We start from the raw sequence: 5,435 nt of genomic DNA, 5'->3' as shown, positions 1-5,435 counted from the left end.
GGTGGGGGTGGGTGGCTGCGGCCTCACTGGCACCATACACACGGCCCTGGGCAAGAGGGGCGGAGGCAGGGGTGATGGACGGCCTCTTCTGGAGCACAGTCAATTAATAAGGAAGTGAAAAGGCCATTGTGTTATTCCACTTACGAAAGGAATGTGACCTGGGGCCGTGGTTCCCGGTACCTGCTCTCAGCAGCGGATCTGGGTCGCTCTGGTGATAAGGATGGCTCTGGGAGGCTGAGGAGCTGTCTGGTCTGCTGTTGAGTGCTCACGCAGAGCCAGGAAACCCGTCAGCAGGCTCCTGCAGGCCTTCTCCAGACCCTCTGCTGCTTCCCCCCAGCCCCTGCTGCCCACCACACTCCTCTCAGGGGCCAGGCCACCCCAGCTGGACTCCCAGGCCCCCCAGCACATAGCTCCCGCCCCGTGTCCTCTATCCTATCCTCTGACCTTAAGATGTTAACAAGTCCCTCTGGTTTCCGACCTGTTTGGATGGACAGGCTCCCCTATATCAGTATCAGGACCCATGCTAGCACAGTGCAGAAGCCCAGGTGAGGCAGATGCTAGGGGGCACCGGAAAAAAGACTACGCTCACCTATAGGCTGAGATGCCTGAAATTCCACCCTTAGACACTCATTCCTTCAACTGAAAGCACTGTGTCTCAGGAGTTCTCTGTAATAGGAGAGCAGAGTGACCAAGCACCCTGTCCTCCAGGTGGCCACATGTTCATCCCATTGGCAGCTTTCCAGAGGCAATGGCTCTGCCCTCCGTTGTCCTCCCTGGAATACCGAGTCCCCATCAAGGAGGGTCGTAGTCTGCAGGGAGGAGGTGCTGCTGTGTGCTGGCCCCTCGAGATCGGATGGTTCAGGGGGAGAAGCCTCAGCCTGAGGACCAGGAGTTACGAGGCCCAAGCTGTGTAAGCTGAAGAAGGTCACGCTCTCTCCAGTGCTCAGTTTCCCCAACTCTACAGTGAGGCGGTGGGACGAGGTGGTCTCCAGGCTTCCCTCCTCCTAGCTCTGAAATGCTCTGCTGGGCAGAGGCCTGATCCCCTAGGGCAACACAGAGGCCAGGCCCAGGCCCGGCCTGCACAAGCCAAAAGTATTCAACGTGGCTCCCAGGCCAGTCCCCCCACCCTCTTCCAGTCTGCAGGCTCCTCTTCTGGAACCAAGTTCTGAGGTTCCATTTCTCCTCTGGACCATGTTGTTTTTGCCCTCACTCCACACCAAACTCTCTTCCAGTCTTCTAAGTTCATACAGAAGCAAGGTCATTTGCCACCAGAGTCTGTCCTTTGACTTTAGGTTAAACATGACTTTCCCAGGCACCAGCTCTGCGCTAGGGTGGCCCTGAGCACTAACTACCCTCCAGTAGGGCCTCCCTAGCAGTCAGCTGCTTCTCCCCTCAGCTCTGCTCTCTCACCTTCTCCTCAGCCTCCTGCCCTGAGCTTGCCCCTAAGGCTTTCCCTATCCCCTGGAACCACTGGGTGGGGGGCAAGAGAGGCTCATTTCCCCTCCCACATACTCCTTAGAGACCACCATCTTCCCTTCTGGTAGTTCAAGATCACGTTAGTCAAGACAGAGGCCAAGATGAAACCACACAAACAGCGACGACAGTACTGGATCCCTTAGCAGTAACTCATCCTATCCCACACCCACATCGGATCCTGACTTCAAAGACAGAAACATGCCAGCTTAAACTTTCCATGTAAAAAGGCAATATAAGAGCTTTTGGGGGGAAGGACATCAAGGTCCCCAAGCACCCATTCCAGAGGTGGCTGCCATCAGCCTCGTACCCCAGGACACCCCAATAGCAGCCCACTGACACTGAAACACTTAAAAGCCAACACCTTTCATAGGGCACGCCTAGCCCTGTCCTGGGCACTCTTTGATCTGCAATCACTTCAGCAGAGAGGAGCTCAGGGAGCTCTCATGCATCAGACTTCTTAGTCCTGCTACATCCTGCCCTTCACCAACTGTCGGGATGACGAGAGGAGGTGACGGCCACTCAGGGAGAGAGGTATGAGCAAGGCTGGTGTCTGTGAGTTTCTCTCCCAAGCAGTGGTGTCACTAGCAGGGTGCAGAGGGTGCGGACTGCACCGGGTGACACTGTCAGAGGGGTTGACACCAAAATGACTGTCTATAAAAATATCCCTGTAGTTAGTTATAACAAGAAAAACATTTTTTGTGAGCCCAGCTTACATGTCTCAATATACCTACAAGGGTAAAACTCTATGCTAATTTACTTTTTGAACCTTCTAATGTTCTCCAGTCAGTGCAGTTGTTATTATCCAATTACAATGATGCTTCAAGTCACGTGGTTTCGTCTGCACATGCTACAAAACACGCTGTTATTTCCGTTGCTGTCGGTGTTTTTATAGTCGCTGATTTTGTCAAATTTTCTGGTGTTTTCACTACAAAAGTGTAGTGATTATTATTTGTGAACCTGTATCAATAACATTTTTGAGAATAAAGTAGTAATTAAAGGAAAAGGAGTAGTATACGGGAATCATGATTTATGAGTAACATTAGTACAAAAAAAATTACTAAGGATTCTGTATGGTCTGGTATGGGAGGTGGTCCAGCGAGAAGGTGACATCATGAGTTACCACACTGGGTGACACCAACTCTAGTGATGCCATTGCTCCAAAGTCCAAGGATTGGGGGAAAAGAGACGGCTGGACCAGGGGTGGTTGGTGGGTGGGAAGGAAGAGTGAGGCTGCCTCTTCCGCCACCTCCCACCCCGTGTGGTGACCGCCATGTTTGCAGGTGTGCCACTGACAGAAAACAGCTGAGAACCACCAGTTTGCTGGTGACTCATAACTCAATGTAACGTAGCTCTTTAAGGATGGAAGACCTCAAGAATCACTTCTCCAGCTCTACATCTCAGCTCATACACTTTCCTTAAAAAAAAAAAAAGAAACAAAAAAAACTGTTGCCGTAGAGTCAGTTCTGACTCATAGCAACCTTACAGGACAGAGTAGAACTGCCCCATAGGGTTTCCAAGAAGCGGCTGGTGGATTCGAACTGCCAAACTTTTGGTTAGGAGCCATTGCTCTTAACCACTGCACTACCAGGGCTCCACCCTTTCTTTAGGAAAGCTGAAAAGAGATTCCTCTCTCATACATTTATGGAGACTCCTAAGGCCCAGGGAAAGTAAGTGTCTCTACCCCCAACTGTAAAAACAGACACAAAGCCTCTGAATCAAGCCAAGACAGTATATATATTCACATATGTTTATCCTTCCAAACAAGGAAAGCTATGATATGGCTGGCTGGATCTCCAAATTGCAGGGTACCAGCAGAAAGCTTGGAAAGAGGTAGCGCAAGAACAAGGAAAGCAAGCACCCTTGACGCCTGGAGTAATCAATGGTCTCAAGAGATGGTTCCAGTTAGCTATAAAAATTGTACCAAAAGTTTTAGACAAAGTCATAGATAGTCTGCCCATAGTGAGATATTACTGATCTTTGACGTTCACAATGGGGCAAATGATCACCCACAAACCCAGAGTGTTCCCGATCAGAGACACAGCCCCTCAGTTCAGCAGGCCACAGATCTAAGCTATGTGGCATTGCCTTCACCCTCAAGGACACTCAGAGACCCTCCATCCTGAGGCAGCCAGAAATCTCTTCTTCCAAACAGCCTGAACGTTTGCCAAGGCCTCCTCCGCCTGGGCTTCATGGTCAAAGTGCAGAGGGTGGTATTTTTTAATTTAGCTGCTCTTCTGTCTCTTTGTTGTTCCCTGTGCCTCATTATCCTGAGATGTCTTTAATAACTGAGCAGGCCTGGAACATTCCTCCTCTTCTTCTCCCACATGGGTGTTTGCCGCCCCCACTCGTGGAGGAGGACTCCTGGAGTCCCTGACCTTCTCCTGCTGTGGCAGCTGGCTCTCAGCCCTGGGGACAGGGACTGGGAGGAGAGGGTCCTGGAGCCTCCACGGAAACCAACAGCCACAGGAAATGAGATTTTCTAGCAAAAAAGAGGCATGTGCACCAACACTCACGCCCTACCCTGTGCATGCACACTCATACACACACACACACACACACACACACCCATACCCATGGGTGCTCCAGGCAGCAATGCCTGAGTCATGTGCTCCATCAGTTGTTAGGTTCGAAGGGCTTTGATGGAGGCAGGGGGTGCTGATCTAGGTTGAAACATGCCAAATCGGGTGTTTTCCCACAACTCACTATGACATTAGGAATACCTCCCCATGGACAGGATATTACTTACACAGTGAGGCTCCAGCTAGTCAACATTCAGGTGGCAACTACAGAACAGTCCATACCTCCAAAATGTTTCTCAAACCCTCAGGTTTCCTGTCATTCCAGGTGGGAGGAAGGAGGTTGGTCAAGTTCACATGTGGGGGCTCCAAGAAGAGGAGGAAACCATTGCCATCAAATCGATTCCAACTCATAGCGACTCTACAGGACAGTGCAGAACTGCCCCATAGGGTTTCCAAGGCTGACCTTTATGGACAGGGGCCCTGGTGGCGCAGTGGTTAAGTGCTCAGCTGCTAACCGAAAGGTCGGCGGTTTGAACCCACCAGCCGCTCCATGGGAGAAGGATGTGGCAGTCTGCTTCTGTAAAGATTTACAGCCTTGGAAACCCTATGGGACAATTCTACTCTGTCTTATAGGGTCACTATGAGTCGGAATTGACTCGATGGCAATGGGTTTGGTTTTTGGTAAGCTTTACAGAAGCAGACTGCCACATTTTCCTCCCACAGGGTGGCTGGTGGGTTCAAACCACCAACCTTTCGGTTAGCAACTGAGCACTTAACCACTGTGCCACTAGGGCTCCTTGGAAGAGGAGGACAGAGGTAGAATTCTGTCCCTACCCTGAGGGGTCCACAGTTTTTCAATGGAGCCACAGCCGTATACAGCAGGCTGTCAAAGAAGCTCTAATGGAGGAGAAACTCAATTCTGTAAGAGCACAAACAAGGGGCCACTGTCATCTGTGAAGGGACCACAGTGGGTATCTCAGAGGAGCGGGCACTGGAGCCAGGCCTTAAGCTGAGTGGTGTCTGAGCGATCTTCTACAAAAGGGAACACGAGTGTGAGCCCAGGGTCCGGGCCTGGGAGCTGGGAAGTACTGCTACAGCATAAGATACTTGAAAGCAGAACAAGCTAGAAATGGAATCAGGGCCAGATCATAAAAGGCTTGAATGCTGTGATAAGAGTTATTTAATTCAGGAAGGGAGTTTCCAGCAAGGACTTTAGAGTAAAGCAACATTCTGGTAATGGTTAAAAGCACAGACCCTAGAGGACTCCGGCAAGATGGCGGTCTAGGCAGAAGCACCACGCCGTCCCTCCACAACAAAGATCCGAAAAACTAAGCCAAACAGTGAATCAACAATCCTGAAACCCTAGAACATCAAATGAAGAGATAAAGAACTCAGCCGAACACAAAACGGAGTAAGAATACTGAAAGAGAACAGAGAGCG

Source organism: Trichechus manatus, unplaced genomic scaffold (genome assembly GCF_000243295.1).
Source record: "Trichechus manatus latirostris isolate Lorelei unplaced genomic scaffold, TriManLat1.0 scaffold00097, whole genome shotgun sequence".
NCBI lineage: Eukaryota > Metazoa > Chordata > Mammalia > Sirenia > Trichechidae > Trichechus > Trichechus manatus.
The sequence above is the reverse complement of the archived record's forward strand: the minus strand, read 5'-3'. Positions refer to the sequence as shown.